Here is a 25,080-nt window from a genome sequence, read left to right as displayed (position 1 = left end):
ATATTTTCCTTTTAGCCCACAACTCAACCCAGGGCAGAGACTGCACTCCAGGTTAGAGTGCAGCTAACCTCCAACACCTAGAGACAGCTTGACAGCCAGGGATCCATCACAACCAAGCTCACAGGAGGGTCAGGATCTAGTCAGAAACAGTGAGGGCAATTAACACTTGAGATACTAGATGGTGAGAGGCAAGCACATAAACATAAGTAACAGAAACAAATGCCACTTAGCAATATCAGAACCCAATTCTCCCTCCATAGAAAGCCTTGGATACCCCAACATACCTGAAAATCAAGATTCTGATCTAAAATCGCATATCATGAAGATGATAAGACAACCTTAAGGAGGACATAAATAACTCCCTTAAAGAAATACAGGAGAACACAAGTAAACAGGTAGAAGCCCTTCAAGAGGAAATACATAAATCTCTTATACAGAAAACACAATCAAACATGTGAAGAAATTGAATAAAACAGCTGAGGATCTAAAAATGGAAATAAACAATAAAGAAATCACAAAGGAAAGCAACCCTAGAGATGGAAAAACTAGGAGGGTGATCAGGAGATACAGATGCAAGCACCCCCAACAGAATACAAGGGATAGAGAGAATCTAAACTATAAAAGATACAATAGAATATACTGGCACAAGAGTTAGAAAATTACTAAGCACAATATGCTTCTAACCCAAAACATCTAGGAAATTAAGGATACAATGAAAACACCAAACCTAAGAATAATAGGAACACAATAGAGTGAAGATTCCCAATTCAAAAGACCAAGAAACAACTTCAACAAAATCATAGAAGAAAACTTTTCTAACCTGAAGAAAGAGATGATCATAAATATACAAGAATCCCACAGAACACCAAATAGATTGTACCAAAAATATTCCTCCCATCACAATATATTCAAATTAGGAAATAAACATAACAAGGAAACATATTAAAAGCTGTAAGAGAAAAAATCCAAGTAACATACAAAGGCAGATCTATCAAATTACAACAGACTTCTCATCAGAGACTCTACAAGCTAGAAGATCTTGGAAAGATGTTATGCAGTTCATCAGAGAACACAAATGCCAGCCAATGCTACTATATCCAGCAAACCTCTCAATTAATATAGATGGAGAAACCAAGATATTCCACAACAAAAATAAATTTAAACAATATCATTCCACTAATCCAACCCCACAGAAGATGATAGAAGGAAAACCCCAACACATGGAGGAAAAATATACTGAAGACAAACCACGAAATTAATAACCTCACAAGAAACCAAAAAGAAGAGAACCACACAAATATAATACCACATTTAAACAAAAATAACAGTAACAAAGAATGATTGCTCTTTGATATCTCTCAACATCAGTGAACTCAATTCCCCAATAAAAACACATACGCTAACAGACTGGCTACATAAATAGCATCCAGCATTTTGTTGTATTCAAGAAACACACATCAGTGACAAAGACAGACATAACCTCGGAGTAAAAGGCTGGAAAAAATTTCCCAAGCAAATGGTTTAAAGAAACAAGCTGGAATAACCACTGTAATACACAAAAAATAAACTTTAAACCAAAAGTTATTAAAAGAGATGAGAAAGGACACTTTTTACTAATCAAAGGAAAAATCCACCAAGACGAACTTTCAAATCTGAATATCTACCACCAAATGCAAGGGCACCCATATTTTTAAAAGAAATGTTACTAAACTTCAAAACACACATTGAATCCCCCACAATGATAGTGGGAGACTTCAACACCCCACTCTCAACAAGAGAAAGATCATGGAAACTGAAACTAAACAGAGATACACAGAAACTAACAGGAGTTATGAATCAAATGGATTTAACAGATATCTAAAGAGCATTTCAACCTAAAACAAAAGAATATGTCTTCTTCTCAACACCTCATGATACTGTCTCCAAAACTAACCATATAATGGGACAGAAAACAAGCCTCAAAAGACACAAGAAAATTAAAATAATCCCATACATTCTATCAGACCTCCACAGAATAAGAACCATCTTCAATAACAACAAAACAACAGGAAGTCCACATACCCATGGAAAGTGAATAACTCTCTACTTGGTGATAACTTGGTCAGGTAAGAAATAAGGAAAGAAATTAATGACTTTAGAATTTGATGAAAATGAAGGCAGAGCATACATAAACTGATGAGTCACAGTGAAAGCAGTGCAAAGGGGAAAATTCATAGCATGGAGTACCTTAATAAAAAAAAAGTGGAAAGAACATACATTAACAACTTAACAGAACATCTGAAAGTTCTAGAACAAAAGAAGCAAATACACCCAGGAGGAGTATACAACAGGACATAATCAAACTCAGGACTGAAATCAACCAATTAGAAACAAGGAGAAGTATAGAAAGAATCAACAGTACCAAGAGCTGGTTCTTTAATAAAATCAACACAATAAACTCTTAGCCAGAAGAAATAAAGGGCACAGAGAGAGTATCCAAATTAATGAAATCAAAAATGAAAAGGTAGACATAACAATAGAAACTGAGAAAATTGAAAAAAATCAGATCTTATTACAAAAGCCTATGCTCAACAAAACTGGAAAATCTAAACGAAATGGAATTCTTATATACGTATTCCCTATACTGAAGTTGAGTTAATACCAGATAAACTATCTAAACAGTCTTATAACCCCTAAGGAAATATTAGCAATCATTAAAAGTCTCTCCCCACCTCCCAAATGCCCAGAGCCAGATGTTTTTTTTGCAGAAATCTATCAGACCTTCAAAGAAGCCCTAATATCAATACTCTTCAAACTATTCCACAAAATAGAAACAGAATGAATACTGCATAATTCATTTTATGAAGCCACAGTTAGGCTGATAACTCAACCAGATGAAGACTCAACAAAAAAGATCTTCGGACAAATCTTGCTTAGGAATATGAATGCAAAATACACAATAAAATTCTCACAAATCAAATCCAAAAACAAAACAAAATGATAATTTACCATGATCAAGTAAGTTTCATCCAAGGGATGCAGGAATGATTAAATATATAGAAATTGATCAATGTAAATCACTATATAAACAAACTCAAGGAACAAAATCATACAATCATTTCATTAGATGTTCAAAAAGCCTTTGACAAAATACTACACCTCTTCATATTACAAGTCTTGGAAAGAACAGGAATTCAAGACCCATACATAAACACAATAAAAGCAATATCCAGCAAACCAACAGCCACAGTCAAATTAAATGGAGAGAAATTTGAAGCAAACCCTCTAAAATCAGGGACAAGGCTGCCCATTCTCTCTTTCCCTATTTAATATAGTACTCAAAAGTTCTAGCTAGAGCAATTAGAAAACAAAAGGAGATCAAGGGGATACAAATTGGAAAGGAAGATGTCAAAACATCACTATTTTCAGGTGATATGATAGTATACATAAGCAAATCCCAAAATGTTACCAGGGAACTCCTACAGCTGATTAACAATGTCAGCAAATTAGCTGTATACAAAATAAACTCAAACAAATAAGTAACCTTCTTCTACACAAAGGATAAATGAGCTGAGAAAGAAATTAGGGAAACAACACCCTTTGTAATAGTTACAAATAATATAAAATATCTTGGCATAACTCTAAACAAGCAAGTGAAAGACCTGTATGGCAAGAAATTCAAGTCTCTGAAAAAAGAGTTTGAAGAAGACCTCAGAAGTTTGATCTCCCATGCTGACAGATTGGCAGGACTAGAGTAGTAAAAATGGACATCTTACGAAAATCAAACTTCAGACTCAATGCAATTCCTGTAAAAATTCCAACTCAATTCTTCAAAGAGATAGAAAGAACATTTCTCAACATCATATGGAATAACAAAAAGTCCAGGATAACTAAAATAATCTGCAACAATAAAAGAACTAAGGGAATCACCATCTCTGATCTCAAGCTGTACTAAACAGCAATATTGATAAAAACTGAATGATGTTGGTACAAAGACAGGCAGGCAGATGAATGAAATAGAATTGAAGACCCAGAAATGAACCCACACACCTATGATCACTTGATCTTTGACGAAGAAGCCAAAAACATAGAGTGGGGTAAAAGACAACATCTTCAACAAATGGTGCTGATGTAACTGAGATTCTGCATGTAGAAAAATACAAATTAATCCATTTTATCTCTTTGGACAAAGATCAAGTACATGTGGATCAAGAATCTCCACATGAAACCAGATACAATGAATCTAATAGTAGAAAAAGTGGGGGAATAGCTGAGAAATACCTAAAGAAATGTTCAACATCCTTACTCATCAGGGAAAGGAAAAGCAAAACAACCTTGAGATTCTACCTCACACAAGTCAGAATAGCAAAGATAAAACACTCAGGTGACGGCAGATGCTAGTGAGGATGTGGAGAAAGAGGAACACTCCTCCATTGTTGGGGGGATTGCAATCTGGTATAACCACTCTGGAAATCAGTCTGGAGGTTCCTCAGAAAATTGGACACTACGCTACCTGAGGACCCAGCTATACCTCTCCTGGGCATACACCCGAAAGATGCTCATACATACAATAAAGACACATGCTCTACTATGTTCATAGCAGCCTTACTTATAATAACCAAAGTTGGAAAGAACCCAGATGCCCTTCAACAGAGGAATGGATACAGAAAATGTGGTACATCTACACAGTGGAATACTACTCAGCTATCAAAAATAATGACTTCATGAAATTCAGAGTCAAATGAATTGAACTAGAACATATCATCATGAGTGAGGTAACACAATCACAGAAAAAACACACATGGTATGCACTCATTGATAAGTGGATATTAGCCTAAATGCTCTAGCTACTCAAGATGCAGTCTACAGACCACATGAGGCTCAAGAAGGATGATGGAAATGAGGATGCCTCACTCCTTAAAAGGGGGATATGGAGGCAAAGTTTAGAACAGAGACTGAAGAAATGGCCATTCAGAGCCTGCCCCACTTGTGGCCCATATATATACAGCCACCAAAACTAGATAAGATTGATGAAACTAAGGAGTGCAAGCTGACAGAAACTGGATATAGATCTCTCCTGGGAGACACAACCAGAGCATGTCAAATACAGAGGTGAATGCTGGCAGCAAACCACTGAACTGAGAATGGGACACCCATTTTAGAATTATAGAAAGGATTGAAATTGTGGAAGGGGCTTTCAACCCCATAACAACAACATTGTCAATCAACCAGAGCTTCCAGGGACTAAACCACTACTCAAAGATGATACATGGACTGACCCATGGCTCCAACTGCATATGTAGCAGAAGATGGCCTTGTTGGGCACCAATGGAAGAGAAGCCCTTGGTCCTGTCAAGGTTGGACCGTGGTGTAAGGGAATATGGGGGGGGGGAGTAAGTGGGATGGATCAGGAGGGGAACACCCTTATAGAAGAAGGGGAGTGGAGGGAATAGGGGACTTATGGACAGGAAACTGGGAAAGGGAATTCCATTTCAAATGTAAATAAAGAAGTATCCAATTTTAAAAACAAAAGAAAGAAAAAGTGTGGGAAAGCCTTAAACACATCAGCACAAGAGAAATTTTCTTGAACAGAACACCAATATAGCAGGCTTTAAGATCAACAATAGACAAATGGGACCCAATGAAACTGGAAAGCTTCTGTCAGGCAAAGGACACTGTCAAAAGGACAAAATGGCAACCTGTTGCTTGGGAAAAGGTTTTTAGCAAGCCTAGATCTGATAGAGGGTTAATATCCAAAATATACAGAGAACTCAAGAAGTTACACTCTAGAAAACTAAATAACCCAATTAAAAATGGCGTACAAGATATAAACAAAGATTTCTCAACTGAGGAATACTGAATGGCTGAGAAGCACCTAAAGAAATGTTCAACATCCTTAGTCATCAGGGAAATACAAATCAAAACAACCCTGAAATTCCACATCCCAACAGTCAGAATGGCTAAGATCAAAAACTCAGGTAACAGTAGATCCTGACAAGAATATGGAGAAAGAGGAATACTCCTTCATTTTAGGTAGGATGGCAAGCTAGTAAAACCACTTGGAAAATTAGCAGTATTTCTTTCTGAAGACAGAGGTATACCACTACTGGACATTCAGCCAAAAGATGCTGCAGGACACATGCTCCACTACGCTCATAGCAGCCTTATGTATAACAGCCAGAATGTGGAATCAAACCAGATGTCCCTCAATGGAAAAATTGATACAGAAAATGTGAAACTTTATAGAATGAGATAATACTCACCTATTAAAAATGACAATTTCATGAACTTTGTAGGCAAATAGATGAAACTAAAAAATATCATGCTGAGTGACGTTAACCCATACCCAAAATGACATACGTGGTATGTACTCATTGATAAGTGAATATTAGTCCTATATCTCAGAACACCCATGATACAACTCATAGACCATATGAAGTTTAGCAAGAAGGAACACCAAAGTGTGGATGTTCCAACCCATTTAGAAAGGGTAACTAAATAATCATGGGAGTCAGGGTGAGGGACCTAGGTGGAAGAGGGCAGGGGGAGGGAAAAAGGGAAGCAGACCATGAATTTGTAGAGACAGGATAGAAGTTTAGAGGGCCAGGAGAATAAATAGAAATAAGTAACAGTGGAGTGTGGGGAAGGTGGAGAACTACTAGAAAGTTCCAGACACCAGAGATGTGAGACATCTCCAGAACCCAATGTGAATGACATTAACTGAAATACCCAACACTGGGGAAAGAGAACCTAAATGGATCACTTTCAGTAGATAGACATGTCCCCCAGTGGAGGGATGGGGCCACCCACCCATCAAAAAATTTCTAACCCAGATTTGTCCTTGTCTAAAGAAAATGCAGAAACAAAAATGGAGCAGAGACTGAAGGAATCTTGAGATCTATCCATCTGTAGACACCAAACCCCAACACTCACTATTGCTGATGCCAAGATGTGCTTGCAGACAGGAGTGTGGTATGGCTGTCCTCTGAGGGGCTCTGGCAGCACCTAACTAAGAAAGATGCAGATATTCTCATCCCATCATTCACTGAGCCTGGGGACCTCAATGGAAGAGTTAGGGGAAGGGATGAAGGAGCTGAAGGGGGGATTGCAACCCCATAGGAAGAATAACAATATCAACTAACTCGACCCCTCAGAGCTCCCAGGCACTAAACCAACAACCAAAGATTATATGGGCCTGTTCATGGCTTCCACTACATATGTAACAGAGGACTGCATCAGTGGGAGGGCATGCACTTGGTCCTGTGGAGTTTGATGCCACAGAAAGGGGGGATGTTAGAGGGATGAGATGGGAGTAGGTTGGCGGATGGGTAGGGGAGCATTCTCTTAGAGTCAAAGAGGAGGAGGATGGGAAATATGGAGGGAAGACAGGGAATTGGGATAATATATGAAACATAAACAAACAAAATGATTAATGAATTTAAAAAATATTGTCAGAGGGAGATGCACTCGACAAATATAGAGTGTTTTCCATACATCGTAGGACTGTTACATATTTGAACTCACAGCTACTGTGACAACATGCACAAGACCCATGCAAATTCAAACCATAAAAAAAAACCCTTACCTATTTTAAAGGAGCTTACTTTTCATTGTATAGTATATATACATAAAATGATATTTTATCCTTTAAAAATATGAAATATCCATTGATATCACTTACTAGAACATTTTTACAACCTCTAATAAAAGGTTTTTAAAAAGCAAATTCACCTATAGTTGCTGCATAATATTCTGAAAATACAAATAGGAACAAATATTTATTTCACTATTTTTTTAACATTTAGAATTAGAGACAAAAATATCTCGCTAAATTTATGCAAAATTTTTTATTCCTATATTGTACATTTGAACTCACAGTGGTTGTAACAGCATGCACAAGACCCGTGCAAGTTCAAGTCACCCAAAATTTTTAACTACTTTAAAATTAAGTATTAAAGTATCATGGCTTCTACAAGACAAGAGAGTACCCTGAGTGACTATGAATCTAGCTCAGTGTCCTTAGAGGTTAGTGCATGGATTAGCTTTGGCTCTAGTGCTCAGGGTCTAATAAATAAGTGGAGCTTTTCATAGAGACTAAAGTGGCAATCATGAAACCTGCATGAGTCTAAGGTAGGTCCTGTTCATATGTGTTATGGTTGTTGGCTTGGTGTTTTTATGGGACTCCTAATGGGAGTGGGGACTATCAGATTGTTTCACCTGTTCAGGGGACCTTTTCCTCCTTCAGGGCTACATCACTTAACCTTGATATGAGGGTTTGTGCCTAGATTTTTGTATCTTGTTATGCCATTTTCAATTGATATCCCTGGAGACCTGCTCTTTTTCTGAATGAAAATGGAGGAGGAGTGGAGGTTCCAGGGGTGCTGGGGAACCAAGAGGAGTGGAGGGAAGGGAAACTTCAGCTGGAATATATTGAGAGAGAGAGAGAGAGAGAGAGAGAGAGAGAGAGAGAGAGAGAGAGAGAGAGAGAGAGAGAGAGAGAGAGAAGAGTGTGTTTTTTTAAATTGAGTTTTGGTCTCTTGGGTCATTGTGAGAGTATTCATCCCATTCCAATTGTTGCTGAAGAAACTTAACTCTATACAACTGTGGTTTCAGATGTTATACTGGGCCTGTGGCTCTAACCATAGTTCCCAGTGAGTAGACATACTTTGCTGGACCTGAAATGGGTTTCCTGTCTCCAGAAGATTGCTAGAACCCAAAGTGTAACAGGTTTTGACTCCACCTAGTCACCTTGGTGCTGATTGTCCAGTCTCACCCTTGATCCTATTGACACATAGGCAATATAGGATGATGTCAGCAATCCATGTGCAACACTGTGTTTCATCAGCCTCCTAGATTAACTGCATGGAGATATTCCTCTGCAACGAGTCACAGAAAACACAATATTCTTATAGGCTCAGGAGAAGAGGAAGCCATAACACTTTCCACAAGTGCATAAAACAAACAAAGCAACACAGAAACCTCTACTAGTGTCCATTGCCTACCAACCAACTCTACTATATGGTGATCCAAAGTTACAGAAATTAAAAAGAGAAATATCTTTCAAGAAGAGTAAGTTTGGAGGTGCTCGCTAGGATTAACATCAAAATACGAGTAATGAGAGCTTTGAAACAAGAAAACATAGCTATTAAGTGCTCAGCCCTAAATGGGATATCTATATCAAGCCCCTCTCAATGGAGCTTCAGAAACAATGCAGAAAAAGAAACAGAAAGAATAGAAGAGCCAAAGTGTAGGGAGAAGTGTGAAATGATGTTCTCTGGACATGGTATGGTTTGGCTATCACACTCGTAGCAGCTGTAGATATCTTGCAAATGATCAATATAACCAAAGCTCCAGCATAGACAGGGGAGACGTGGTAGGTGAACTCTAGGCACATGTCTTACTGGGAAGCTATTGACAGCCAGAAGCATCTGTGAGAGAGCATTATTCTTTTTTGAGGGTATAGCTACTGATAGGAGTCCATGGCTTCCAGGTCCGAATTGCCTATACCCATGCTCAAATGTGTTCCATAAACTAGACTTAATGAATTTTTTTTTTAAAATTGGGCTTCCAGTCTCGACATGCGCCTAGAACTGGGGCTGTTCCACAGCACTCCAGACATAAAACCTGCTCTCAGAAAGCTGGTCTGCCAGGAGTGCTCTCACTCCTCAGCCCAGAGGTAGAACCCCGCGTTTGCTCCACTCACTGTCTAAGACCAAAATGTGAATGCTTCAGTCCTTCTTAGAAGGGAGAACAAAACACACATTGGAGAAAATACAGGGACAAAGAGTGGAGCAGTGACTGAATAAAAGGTCATCCAGAGACTGCCCCACCTGGGGATCCATCCCATAGACAGCCACCAAAATCAATAACTATTGCTGGTGCTAAGAAGTACTTGGTGACAGGAGCCTGATATGAATGTCTCCTGAGAGGCTCTGCAAGAGCCTTACAGATACAGATGAGGATGCTTGCATCTAATCATCGGGCAGAGCATGGAGACTGTAGTGGTGGAGATAGAGAAAGGACTGAAAGAGTTGAAGTGGTTTGCAACCCCATAGGAAGAACAACAATATCAACAAAGCTGACCCTCTTAGAGCTCCCGGAGACTAAACCACCAACCAATGAGTACACATGGAGGAACCCACGGCTCCAGCCACATATGTAGCAGAGGATTAGCATTGTCTGGCATCAGTAGGAGAAGCCCTTGGTCCTCTGAAGGCTAGTTTCACCAGTGTAGGGGAATGCCAGGGCATTGAGTTGGGATTCGGTGGGTGCGAGTGGTAACATCTTCTTAGAAACAGGGGTAGGACATACTCCACTATGCTCATGGCAGCCTTATTTATAATAGCCAGAAGCTGGAAAGAACCCAGATGTCCTTCAACAGAGGAATGGATACAGAAAATGTGGTACATCTACACAATGGAGTACTACTCCACTGTCAAAAACGATGACTTTATAAAATTCATAGGCAAATGGATGGAACTGGAAAATATTATCCTGAGTGAGGTAACCCAATCACAGAAAAACACACATGGTATGCACTCAATGATAAGTGGATATTAGCCCAAATGCTCTAATTACCCTAAATGCACAGAACACATGAAACTCAAGAAGGATGACCAAAATGTGAATGCTTCATTCCTTCTTTAAAATGGGAACAGGAATACCCTTGGGAGGGAATAGGGAGGCAAAGTTTAGAACAGAGGCTGAAGGAATGCCCATTCAGAGCCTGCCCCATATGTGGCCCATACATATACAGCCACCAAACTAGATAAGATGGATGAAGAAAAGAAGTGCAGGCCGACAGGAACCGGATGTAGATCTCTCCTGAGAGACACAGCCAGAATACAGCAAATACATAGGCAAATGCCAGCAGCAAACCACTTAACTGAGAACGGGAACCCCGTTGAAGGAATCAGAGAAAGGACTTGCAGAGCTTGAAGGGGCTCGAAACCCCATATGAACAACAGTGCCAACCAACCAGAGCTTCCAGGGGCTAAGCCACTACCCAAATTCTATACATGGACTGACCCTGGGCTCCAACTGCATAGGTAGCAGTGAATAGCCTAGTAAGAGCACCAGTGGAAGGGAAAGCCCTTGGTCCTGCCAAGACTGAACCCCCAGTGAACGGGATTGTTGGGAGGAGGGCGGCAATGGGTGGAGGGTCAGGATGGGAACACCTATATAGAAGGGGAGAGGGAGGGGTTAGGGGGATGTTGGCCTGGAAATCAGGAAAGGGAATAACAATTGAAATGTAAATAAGAAATACCCAATTTAATAAAGGTGGAGGGGGAAAAAAGAAACTGGAGTAGGGGAATGGGAGGGGGGATAACCTTTGAAATGTAAATACATAAAATATCCAATAAAATAAACACAAAAAATGTTTGGGATCACAGGCATTAGAAGACACTCAGGCCTCCTTGCTTTCATGGACAAGTCGTGGGCACAATTATGAAGAGCAAATACGTGATTGAGAGATTGGAAAGATAGAAAAAAAGGAGAAAAATCTGCTTCTTGCACTGTGGAAATAGACAGATCTGGAGACGTGACGAGATGCAGCAGCACTGAGAACCAGGCTGATGTGAGTGGACTGCACTGCCACCTAACACCATGGTAATGTCTGTATCTGTGCTACCTCCAAAGGCTATGTTCTATGTCATACTGTATCTATGGTCCTACTGTATTGAGGGCCTCTGTTGATGTCTGTTGTCCATGTTACCACAAAAGGCCATGCAGATGACTATGGTCTGTACTACCTCCTGAAACCATATTGAATTCCATGGGCCATACTATTGTTGGGGTCACATGGATCTGAATAATCTGAACTGCCACCTAAGGCAATAGTGATGTCTGTGCTACTGTTGTCCTCAAGGGCCATGGCTGGACTTTTGGTCTTGAAGATATGGAGTTTGTGTTGATGTCCATAGCCTGCAATAACACCAAAGTGCTTCAGATGTCCATTTCCATCCAAAGCCATGCTGATGTTTGGGAACTGTGCTTCATCAGGGAGACATATTTTATCTGAATGGCCTGTGCTGCCACGTGAGGCCATGGTGATTTTCTGATCCATACTGACACTGAGCAGTATTCCTGGGCCCATGGTCCTACCAAAGCCAGCGTCTATGTTGATATCCATGATCTATGTTACTACCAAAAACCATGTGAATGCTTGTGGTCAGTGTTGTAGCCTGGGTCCATGTTGATACCTGTGGACCATCCTACTACAGGGGACCATATTGTTGTGGGTGGCCTGGGCTGTCATCTGAAGCCATGGTGATATTTGATTCATGCTGCTACCAAGGACCATGTCTGGGTCAGAGGTCCTACTGTATCCTGGGTCTGTTTGTGGTCAATGTTGCCACCAAAGAGCATGAGGATGTCCATGATCTGAACTGCCACCAAATCCATGTTTATGTTCATGAACCTTGCTGCCACTGGGGGCCATGTTGATGTGAATAGTTTTCATGACCATCTGAAACCATGGTGATTTCTGAAGTTCAGGTTGCCTTTAAGGGCCTTGTATATGTCTTTGGGCTTATTGCACTCTAAGGCCATGTTCATTGTCCGTACAGTCACTAGAAGCTATGTGGAAGCCCATGGTCCATGTTCCAGCTGACTGTAAAGACCAAAAAAGCTACTTCTGGGGGCTGGGGATTTAGCTCAGTGGTAGAGCGCTTACCTAGGAAGCGCAAGGCCCTGGGTTCGGTCCCCAGCTCCGAAAAAAAAAAAAAAGAACCAAAAAAAAAAAAAAGCTACTTCTGCAGTTATATCAATGACTGTTAATGCATAGTTGAGAAAGAGGGACATGAAAGGCTTCTATGACAACCTTTACCATATCCCCAACCACCACCTCCTCCCCAAAATAGTAGCAGCCTAATATTGAGCCATTGAAGAGAACTATTAAAGTGTGATAAGAATGCTGGTGTTAGTTCTCCACAATTGATGGCTTCTGGTATGGAGTGTGAGAGAGAAACAATTCAGTTCTATTTAAGGGGCAGGCTAAGAGAGATTGACCATGTTCCAGTGAGTATAGAAATAACACAAATTGGACTTGGTTATTTTAGTGGGGTCACAAGAGGGAGGGTATACAGGGGAGGACTGGGAAATAGGTGTGATGTGGTACATGACATAAAATTCCTAAAAAATTTTCAGAAAAAATAATACGTTTTAAAAAAGATTTGTGAATAGGACATGTAGGTGTAAATCAAAGAGTAAAATTATTTTTACTGTATGTATGTATGAAATTCTTAAAAATAATTACAATTCTAAACAAAAGTAGAAGAAATAGTTTACAGGAGGGGTTACCATTTGCAAGCTATTGATTATATAGTTTATTCCTAAAATAATAATTTCAGCCCTGGAAATAGATCACTCAAACCAGCCCTCTGTGAAGTGTTTCCAACTCTTACTTCTCCATCTTCAGACTATAATCATAATGGTTTCGGTATCAAATCCTGTTTCTTCTGTCTTCCCACTTGCCTATTCAATCATTGACTAAAGATATTTGTGATGTTTAATTTTTCACTCCAAATCCTACCATGATATCACTGCCAAAGTGCTACGATTTGATGATTTTCATTATTGGATTTCTCTGAAAGCATAATGCTTCTAACTTCTGATCATATTCTTTCATCTTTAGACTGGCTATTACACTAATATGATCTTTACAGCCCACACTGACTAGAGTTAGCACCACAAGCCTTCAGTATGCACTTCAGTGGCTCAAACAAAAGGCCTGTAGGCACTTCCGACCAAGCCAAGTCTGAGGACACAAATCAGATCCCTAGAACCCACATAGTGGAAAGAAGAGATTGGGATCTCACAAGTTGTCTTCTGATCACCACTATGATGAGATACAACTCCCCCAAAAAGACAACATGATACAAAAACTGAGGTGACACCTGGGGATGGCTCTGTGTTTAAGAGCCCTCACTGCTTTTGCAGGGGACTTGAATTCAGTTTTCAGGATCCACATGGCAACTCACAACCATCTGTAATGCCAGTTCCAGGGCATATCTTCCACTCTTCATGGTCACCAGGCATGCACATGGTATATGTATAATCCTGAAGCCAAAACACTCATACATATAAAATAAGTCTTTTGGGAAAAAAGGCAATGATGGTATCCTTTGTGGTATCCTCCAAAAGCAAATGTTTGTAAGCTGTCTAAAGGAGGATCATAAATAAGCAATAATTGGATGACTAAAAACAAAACATCACTGCATCATTTTAAGTTCAGGATAACATGAAAAAAGTCTTAGGAACATCTTAAGTAGTTTATTGGATTATGTACTGTGTGTACATGATAAAAGAGAGAACCGAGCCAACAGCATGGCTCAGGGGATAGAGGTGCTTGCTGACAAAGCTGATGGCCTGAGTGTAGTCCCCCAGAATCTATATAGTGGAAGGAGAGAACAGACTCCTGCAAGTTTTCCTTTGATCTCTATATGCGCACTATGATATAGAAGTGTACATGCACATACACAAATAAATATAATTTAAGTTTTTCAAATAAAAATATATAGCTACGGAAAAAAGTGCTGCCTTTCAATAATAATAAAATAGGAATTCCAGTTGATATAAACGTGGTTATACAAAGAGCATCTTCCTTTTTTCTCTTTCACTTTTAAAGATTTATCCACTCTTTTAATTATTTTTAGATGCAAAGATGTGCTGAGGAGTACTTAAGTGACTCTTAGCCACTCCATAAAGCATAGTTTGCAGAGCTCTGAACAGTCCTCACAACACTAAGACAGGAACTGGAAAGCAATCCTTCAGTAAATAGCCATTTCAGAGTCACTCAGGACAACACAATTTAAATAAGGGAGTAGAATAGACTTTACAAAACTCAGTCTCCTTTTCACCTTATGTAGCCATTTCAAACATATCAAAATGAAGAGAATACTTGTTCTGTCATGTGATTTCTGCCACAAGAATACCCCAATTATCATTCTCATTCTTTCTCTCCTGTTAGTTTTTTTCTTGCTAGGTTTGAGCCTTTTGTAAGATCATGTTTTGTAGAGAACTTGCCTTTCCTTTTCATTTATTAGAACACACGAAATCAGAATGGCCTCTCCCCTCCAGGACATCTCAGAGTTTGTTATGTATGACAATGATATACCAGGCTGCTTCATCAAAAATCCACCACAAGACACACTCACTTCACTCCCTTACCTTCTTCTTGAAAACTGAAAAGGCTGTGAAACAGGCAGATTGAAACCAATAGAAAACCGACATGCAGGGTCATGTTCCTCCTGTCAGGTTGGCAAATGTAGCTCACTCTGAAGATCTTACAGGCCTGGGATCCAATTATACCTTCTGTCTCCTCCTTGTTACATAATCTCTTCCCTCCTCCCTCCTCTTCCCACTCTTTTCTTTCCACAACTAGACTCAGTCTGGTACTATTTCTTATATTTTTGTATTGAAAATGACTGCTTGCCTTCCTCTCTTCCTTCTTCCTTCCTCTCTTCTTCCTCTAATGCTTTTTCTCCCCCACCTCATCCATTTCCATCTCTTCTTCCTCACCATCTGCTCCACTCACTCCATTTCTAACTCCAGTTCATATTGTCTTCTACCACCTTCTTCCTCTAATCCCTTCAATGCCTCCTATATTTTCACCCCCTGTTCTACTTCCCCTTCTTCTCTCCATTCCCCTCCTTCAACTTCCTCTACTGCAGACTCTGATTCTCCATCTGCCCCTCCACTTTCTTCTCTCCATCATCTTTCCCTCTCTCCAGACTACAAAACTAAGCACCTAGCCTTGCAATTGAATATATACATTAAAAGAAACACTTCATATCAATGGCACTAAGTGTAAACAAAGAAATTCAAGGTGTTCCCAGGAAGAAAATCATCCACATCACATGGGGAATCATGTGTATAAAGATACCTTAATCTATCTTCTTATGCCAGAGTTGAGGAATGTGTTGTAGAAACCCAGGAAAGTTTCTTGTTCCAGAGTCCTATGACTTAATACATTGGTAGAAGAGTGGCCAGATAGATCCCTGAATTGTGTTCTTTTCATGCTGCACAAAGTATTTAAAATCAGGGACTAGGCAAAGCCTCCCACTCTCTTCCGACATATTCGATATAGTACTCAAAGTCTTAGTGAGAGCAAGTAGACAACAAAAGAAGATCAAAGGTATTCAAATTGGAGAGCTCCCAAGGACTAAACCACAAACCAATGAGTGCAGATGGAGGAAACCATGGCACCAGCTGCATATGTAGCAGAGGACAGCATTGTCCAGCATGATTAGAAGGAGAAGCCTTTGCCCCTGTAATGGCTCCTTTCCCCAATGCCAGGTCATTGAGGTGAGAGTGTGTGGGAGTTAAAGCATCTTCATAGAAGCAGGAAGAGGGAAGAGGGGATAGGGGAAAGGGGGAAAAGGGAATAACATTTGAAATGTAAATACATAAAATATCCAAGAAATACAAAATATTAAGAAAAGGAAGAAGTCAAAATATAACTATTTGCTGATGATATGATACTGTACATAAGTGACCCTAAAATTCTACCAGAGAAATCCTAAATGTGAGAAACAACTTCAGCAAAGTCTTTGGATATATAATTAATTCTAACGAATCAGTAGCCTTGCTCTACTCAAAAGATAAACAGGTTGTGAAAGAAATTAGACAAATGACATCCTTCACAAATAATATAAAACACCTTTGTGTGACGGTAACCCAGCAATGGAAAGATCTGTATGACAAGAACTTCAAGTTTCTAAAAGAAGAAATCAAAGATCTCAAAATATAGAAAGCTCCCCCATGCTCATGGATTGCCAGGATTAATATAGTAAAAGTGTAAGTCTTGCCAAAAAACTATCTACAGAATCATTGCAGTCACCACCAAAATTCAACTCAGTTCTTCATAGATATAGGAAGAGCAATTTTCAAACTCATTTGGAATAACAAATAACAAAAACCCAGGATAGCAAAACTATTCTCAACAATAAAAGAACTTCTGAGGAAATCACTATCCCTGAGATCAAGCTGTATTGCAGAACAATCATAATGGTATCAGTACAGAGACAGGCAGGTAGATCAATGAAATAGAATTGAAGATCCAGAAATGAACCCACACACCTATGGTCACTTGATCTTTGACAAAGGAGCTGATACCATCCAGTGGAAAACACACAGCATTTTCTTTACTTTCTTAATTTATTTTTGGTTTTATTGGATATTTTCTTTAATTAAATGTAAAATGTTTTCCCCATTCCTGGTTACCCCTTCAGCAACCACCTATCCCATCCACCATCCCCTTGCTTCAGTGAGGATGCTCACCCACCCACCCACCCATCTACTCCCAGGACCCTGCCCTGGCAATCCCCTACACTGGGACATCGAGCCTTTACAGGACAAAGGGTCTCTACTATCATTGATGCCCAACAAAGCCATTGTCTGCTATATATGCAGCGGGAGCCATGTCTTGCTCCTTCTGTGCTTTTTGGTTGGTAGTTTAGTCCCTGGGGGCTCTGTGGTGTCTGGTTTGTTGATATTGTTTTTCTCCTAGAGGGTTGTTCCTGAAGGTAACCCCTTCAGCTCCTATGGTTTTTTTCTCTAACTCCTCCATTAAGGACCACATTTTAGTGCTGGTTCAACTGGAGGTCAGCATGGAGAAGAATGCATATCAACCAATTATTACCTCCTTCTACAATGCTCAAGTCCAAGTGTATTAAAGATATCCACATAAAACCAGATACACTGAAACTAATAGAAGGTAAACTGGGGAAGAGCCTAGAACACATAGGCACAGGGGAAATTTTCTTGAACATAACACCAGTGGCTTATGCTCTAAAATCAATAATCAACAAATGTGACCTCATGTAAATGCAAAGCTTCTGTAAGGCAAATGACACTGTCAATAGGACAAAATGGCAACCAACAGATTGGGAAAAGATCTTTACCAATCCTACATCTGATAGAGGGCTAAAATATAAAGCACTGAAGAAGATAGAGTCCGTAGAGCCATATAATCCTATTAAAAATGGGATAAAGAGATAAAGAATTCTCAACTGAGGAATATCGAAAGGCTGAGAAGCACCTAAAGAAATGTTCAACATCCTTAGTCATCAGGGAAATGCAAATCAAAATGACCCTGAGATTCCACCTCCCACCAGTGAAAGTGGCTAACATCAAAAACTCAGGTGAAAACAGATGCTGGCAAAGATGTGGAGAAAGAAGAACACTCTTCCATTGTTGGTGTGATTGCAAGCTAGTACAACCACTGTTGAAATCAATCTGCCATTTCCTCACAAAACTGGACATAGTACTACCTGAGGAACCTGCTATACCACTCCTGGGCATGTACCCAAAAGATGTTCTAACATATAACAAGAACATATGTTCCACTATGTTCATAGTAGCCTTATTTATAATAGCCAGAAGCTGGGATGAACCCAGATGTCCTTCAGCAGAAGAATGGATATAAAAAATGTGCTACATTTACACAATGGAGTATTACTCAACTATTGAAAACAATGACTTCATGAAATTCTTAAGCAAATAGACGGATCTAGAGAATATCATTCTAGGTGAGGTAACCCAGTCACAAAAGAACACACATAGTATGCACTCACTGATAAGCTTGGAACACCCAAGATAAAATTCACAGACCATATGAAGTTCAAGAAAAAGGAAGACCAAAGTACAGATTCATCAGTCCTTCTTAGAACAGATGAGAAAATATTCATGGGAGGAAATACAGGGACAATGAGTGGAGCAGAGACTGAAGGAAAGGCCATCTAGAGACTGCCTCATCAGTGGATCCATCCCATATGCAGCCATCAAACCCAGTTACTATTGCTGATGCTAAGAAGTACTTGCTAACAGGAGCCTGACTTGGATGTCTCATGAGAAGCTCTGCCAGAGCCTTACTTAAACAGATGAGGATGCTTGCAGCTAACCATCAGACTGAGCACTGGGACCTCCATGGAAGAGTTAGAGAAAGGACTGAAAGACCTGAAGGAATTTGCAACCCCATAGGAAAAACAACAATATCAAACATCCAGATACCCCATAGCTCCCAGGAAATAAACCACCAACCAACCAATGAGTACACATGGAGCAACCCATGGCTCCAGCTACATATGTAGCAGAGATTCAGCATCAATAGGAGGAGAAGCCCTTGGTCCTCTAATGGCACCTTTTCCCAATGTAGGGGAATGCCATGGCATTGAGATGAGAGGGCAACTCAGAAAGAGGATAGCAGTCGAAATGCAAATACATAATCTACCCAATAAAAAATTAATCAAGAAAGCTACTACCTTCAAAACATATTTGTGAACAATGTACTGAAAGTCTCCTTTTTTAATTTATTTATTCACTTTATATCCTGATTACTGCCCCCCCCATTCAAGTTCTCCCTCACACAGTCCCTTTCTTACCTCCATACCCTTCTCCACTGAGACAGTGGTAACCTTCCTGGGTATCCCCCCTTAACATTGCACATTAAGTCTCTGCAGGACTAAAAACATCCTTTCCTACTGATGTCAGACAGGACAGCACAGTTAGGAGAGTATATTCCACAGAAAGCTTTAGGGATGGCTCCCATTCCAGTTATTGAGGGATCCACATGACAATCAAGCTCCATATCTGCTACAGATGTAGAGAGGGGCATAAGTCCACCCCGCATATGCTCTATTGATAATATTGAATTTTGTCAAAGGCTTTTTCAGCATTTAATGATATGGTCATGTGATTTTGTCTTTCAATTCATTTAGATGGTGGGTTACATTGATGTATTTTCATATATTGGTCCATACATCCTGGATTGAAGTATACTTGATCATATTTTTTGATATGTTCCTGGATTTGTTTTGTATTTTATTGAGTATTTTTGCATCAATATTTACAAAAGAATTCAGTCTGAAATTCTCTTTCTTTGTTGAGTCTTTGTGTGGTTTAAGTTTCAAGATAACTGTGACCTCATGGAATGAGTTTGGCAGTATTCCTTCTGTTTCTATCTTGTGGAACAATTTGAGGATTGTTGATATTAGCTCTTCTTTGAAAGTCTAATAGAATTTTGTGCTAAAATCATCTGGACCTGGACATTTTTGGTTGTGAGACTTTTGATGATTGCCTCTATTTCCATAGGGGTTATATGGGTGTTTAAATAGTTTAGTTTACCTTATCTCTATTTAACTTTGGTAAGTGGTATCTGTCTAGAAAGTTATCCATTTCATTCAGATTTTCCAATCTTGTGGAGTACAGACTTTTGAAGTAAGATCTAATGATTCTTTGAATGTCCTCACTGTCTATTGTTCTGTCTCCCTTTTTATTTATAATTGGTTTATTTGGCTACTGTCTTTTTTTAGTTAGTTTGGCTATCTCATTGATTTTCTTAAAGAACCAGATCTTGGCTTTGTTACCTCTTTGTAATGTTTGTTTGTTTGTTTGTTTCTAATTGGTTGAGTTCAGCCCTGAGTTTGACTATTTCCTGTCTTCTACTCCTCTTTAGTGTGTTTGCTTCTTTTTTTCTAGAGCTTTCAGGGTTGGGGATTTAGCTAAGTGGTAGAGTGCTTGCCCTGGGTTTGGTCCCCAGCTCCAAAAAAAAAAAAAAAGAAAAGAAAAAAAATTGAAGTTTTCTAGAGCTTGCAGGTGTACTTTTAAATTGCTGGTTTGAGAACTGTGTAATTTCTTTATGGAGATAGTACTATGAATTTTCATCTTATGGCTGCTTTTATTGTATCCCATAAATTTGGGTATCAAGTGCCTTCAATTTCATTGAATTCTCAAAAGCCTTTTATTTCTTCTCTGACCCAGAGATCACTGAGTAGAGAGTCATTCAATTTTCATTCTTATGTTGCTGTTGTTGAAGTCCAGCCTTAAACCATGGTGGACTGATAAGAAACAAGATGTTATTTTAACTTTGAGGTTTGCTATGTGATTGATTATACAGTTAATTATGGAGAAGGCTTATGAGGTGCTGAGAAGAGAGATATTCTTTTATGTTCAGTGAATTATTTTGTAAATGTTGGGTTCATTTGGTTTATAATCTCTGTTACTTTCATCATTTCTCTGTTTAGTTTTTGTCTGGATGACTTGTTTGGTGAGATTATGATTGGTGAGAGTGGGATGTTGAAGTCTCTGTCTATTAATATGTGTGGGTCAATGAGAAATTTAAGCTTTAGCAATGTTTCTTTTACAAATGTGGCTGTCTTTGTGTTTGAGGCATAGATGTTCAGAATTGAGGTGTCATCTTGACAGATTTTTTTTCCTTTGGATAACTTTGAAGTGTCCATTTCTATAGTTTTTGATTAATTTTGGTTGGAAATCTATTTTATGGGGCTGGAGAGATAGCTCAGCTGTTAAGAACACTGATTGCTCTTTCAGGGGTCCTGAGTTCAATTTCCAGCAACTATATGGTGGCTCACAACCATCTACTTTGAGATCTGAGGCCCTCTTCTGGTGCGTCTAAAGACAGCAACACTGTACTCATGCATAAAATAAATAATATCCTTTTAAAAATCTACTTTAGTAGATACTAGAAGATACTATCCAGCTTCCTTCTAGGATATGTTTGCTTAGATGCTTCTTTCCAGACTCTGAGGTAATGTCTATCTTTAAGCTGAGGTTTGTTTCTTGTATGCAGCAGAATGCTGTTTTGACAACCATCCTGTTAGCCCACCATTTTTACTGGGGAATTGAGTCCATTGATGCTAAGAGATTTTAATGACCAGTGATTGTTAATTTCTGTTGTTTTGATGTTGGGGGTGGTGGTGGTGGTGATGGTGGTGGTGGTGGTGGTGGTGGTGGTGGTGGTGGTGGTGGTGGTGGTGGAGGTGGTGGTGGTGGTGGTGGTGTGTTTGTAAGGGGGGGAAGACAGAGACACAGAGAGTGCCTCCCTTGTTTTGCTGATATGGAATTACTTATTTCCCGTGTTTTCTTGGATGTAGTTATCATCCTTGGCTAGGCATTTTCCTTCTAGTATTTTCTGTAGGGCAGTATTTGTGGATAGACACTATTTGAATTTAAATTTGCCTTGAAATATCTTGTTTTCTCCATCTAAGGTAATTGAGAGTTTTGCTGAATAGAGTAGTCTAGGTTGACATCTGTGGTTTTTTGTTTTTGTTTTTGTTTTTCAGTCTGCAAAATATCTATCCAGGCCCTTCTAGCTATTAGAGTCTCAAGAATTTGAGTGCGTATCTAATAGATTTGCCTTGGTATGTTACCTGGCATTTTTCCCTTGATGCTTTTAATATTCTTTCTTTGGTTTATAGATTTTGTGATTTTATTGTGTGCCAAGAGTATTTTCTTTTTTCACTCTAATTGGTGTTCTGTAAGCTTCTTTCATGTTTATGTGCATCTCTTTCTTTAGATTAGGAATGCTTTCTTCTATGATTCCTTGAAAATATTTTTCTAAACCTTGGAGCAAGGAATCTTCACCATCTATTTCTACTATTCTGAGGTTAGGTATTTGCATGATATCCCAGAATTCCTGGATGTTTTGTGTTGCTGCGGAATTATAAAAAAAATGCTGTCTTTTATGTCACAATAGATTCCGCTGTAATGCTCCAAGAAATCTGGTAGACATCTTCATCTCAGTTGGCAAAGCCTCTTACCCGCTTTGCTCTATCCCATATCACACTGCTGATGACTTCTCTCTGACCCTGGCAACAAATCTCTCTACCCATCTAGTTCCCAAGGCAGGTTGCTACCATACCAGACATACATATGCCTCCAGCCACCACATACTCTCTTAAACTGAAATTGCCACATGGAAGAACACACAACACAATAACCTCTGATCCCGTTGATATGATATAATTGCCCATCTAGACATACAAAGCCCCGTACACATCCTTCCCTTAAAAATATTCCTAACAACCTGTAAATGTGCAGAGAGGAATCTTTAACATCTGCCTCCATGTTCTCTTGACTGCTCCCTCCACCGTCTCCATCTCCCCCTTTGCTCCCATCACCTTCCCCTCTCTAAAAGTTTTCTCCCTCCCATCTTTCCTTCTCATCAAATGACAGGCCTCATTCTATCTTGTACCTGCCTTCACCGGCATAATGACATTATTGTACAGGGTTTTTTTGTCAGAAATATTTTAGATTTGATATTTTCTTTGACTGGTGCATCAATTTCTTCTATTTTATCTCTACACCTGAGATTCTCTCTTTCATCTCTTGCATTCTATTGGTAATGCTTGCATCTGCTGTTCCTGTTTTATTCCCTAGGTATTCCATCTCCAGGATTTTCTCAGTTTATGGTTTTCTATTGCCTCTATTTCCATTTTCAAGTCTTGAGAACAGTTATATTCATTTCCTTTTCCAACTTAATTGTATTTTCCTTTATTCCTATGAGGTTTTTTCCCCTTCTTAAATTGAATCTAACTGTTTGACTGTACTTTCTTGTGTTTCTGAAGGGTATTTATTCATTTCCTATTTAAAGACTCCTATCATCTTTATAAGATGATATTTAAGGTCATTTTCTTGTGTTTCAGTTGTTGCCAGGTATCCAGGGATTGCTGTAGTAGGATAGTTGTGCTCTGGTGGTGTTATACTGCACGGACTTTATTTGTTCTTTCTTTGGACTTTAGCCATCGAGAAAGCTTTAGTCCCTGGATGTTCATGTTATAGGAAGAATTGGGAGAGAGGTTAATATCAATGACTCTGGTGTGGTAAACCTCTGATGAATATTTTTTGGTTGTAAGGCTCCAGATCAGCAAGAACATATGTTTCTGAATCACCAGGTCTGATAAAAGTGGGTGAAGAAACACTGGGAGACTAGAGGTACAGTGGGGTAACTGCCTGCATAGTGCAGCTGTTCCTGCTATAGAGGAGTCAGAAGTAGGTGGAGGAAATGGGTTCAGGAAGGGAATCTAACCAATATGCTTTTGGACAAGCATGTTAATAAGGGGTCCAGAGAGGTGGCAGGAGAGTGAAGGGCCAGCAGGGTTGGAAACCTGCTCAGGACTGGTGGGTGGGTAAGTCCCAGAGGACAGGATTGCTGAAATTTCTTTAATGTAATGCCGATTTTTTTCATGTTTCTTAACTTGGGTATTTCTTATTTACATTTCAATTGTTATTCCCCTTCCCGGTTTCCAGACCAACATCCCCTAGCCCCTCCACCTCCTCTTCTTTATGGGTGTTCCACTACCCATCCTCCCCCCATTATCACCCTCCCTGCAACAATTCCTTTCCCTGGGCTTTCAGTCTTGGCAGGACCAAGGATTTCACCTTCCACTTGTGCTCTTACTATGCTATTCATTGCTACCTATGCAGTTGCAGCCCAGGGTCAGTCCATGTTATAGTCTTTGGGTAGTGGTTTAGTGCCTGGAAGCTCTGGTTGGTTGGTATTGTTGTTTATATGAGATCTCAAGCCCCTTCAACTCTCTTTCAGTCCTTTCTCTGGATCCTTCAACGTGGGTCCTGTTCTCACTTCCATGGTTTGCTGCTGGCATTCAACCATGTATTTGCCATACTGGCTGTGTCTCTCAGGACAGATTTACATCCATTTCCTGTCGGCCTGTACTTCTTCGCTTCATCCATTTTATCTAATTGGGTGGCCACATGTATGGGCCACATGTAGGGCAGGCTCTGAATGTATGTTCCTTCTGTCTCTGTTCTAAACTTTGCCTCCCTGTTCCCTGCCAAGGGTATACTTGTTCCCCTTTTAAAGAAGGAATGAAGCATTTGCATTTTGGTCATCCTTCTTCAGTTTCATGTGTTCTGTGCATCTAGGGTAATTCAAGCATTTGGGATAATATCCACTTTTCAATGAGTGCATACCATGTGTGTCTTTCTGTGATTGAGTTACTTCACTAAGGATGATATTTTCCAGTTCCATCCATTTACCTATGAATTTCATAAAGTCATTGTTTCTGATAACTGAGTAATATTCCATTGTGTGGATGTACCATATTTTCTGTATCTATTCCTCTGGTGAAGGGCATCAGGGTTCTTTCTAGCTTCTGGCCCTTATAAATAAGGCTGCTATGAACATAGTGGAGCACGTGTCTTTGTTATATGTTGGGGCATCTTTTGGGTATATGTTGAAGAGAGGTATACCTGGGTCCTCAGGTAGTTCAATGTCCAGTTTTCTGAGGAACATCCAGACTGATTTCCAGAATAGTTGTATCAGTGTGCAATCTCACC

The 25,080-nt window shown here is 39.5% G+C and overlaps 1 pseudogene; it reads left to right on the top strand.

The window, feature by feature from the left end:
- The window catches only part of Ncl-ps2 (nucleolin, pseudogene 2), a 425,843-nt pseudogene that overhangs the window by 179,122 nt on the left and 221,641 nt on the right, over positions 1-25,080 (top strand).

The sequence above is a fragment of the Rattus norvegicus genome, chromosome 1, assembly GCF_021556685.1.
Source record: "Rattus norvegicus strain SHRSP/BbbUtx chromosome 1, alternate assembly SHRSP_T2T, whole genome shotgun sequence".
Lineage (NCBI taxonomy): Eukaryota > Metazoa > Chordata > Mammalia > Rodentia > Muridae > Rattus > Rattus norvegicus.
The sequence above is the reverse complement of the archived record's forward strand: the minus strand, read 5'-3'. Positions and strand labels throughout refer to the sequence as shown.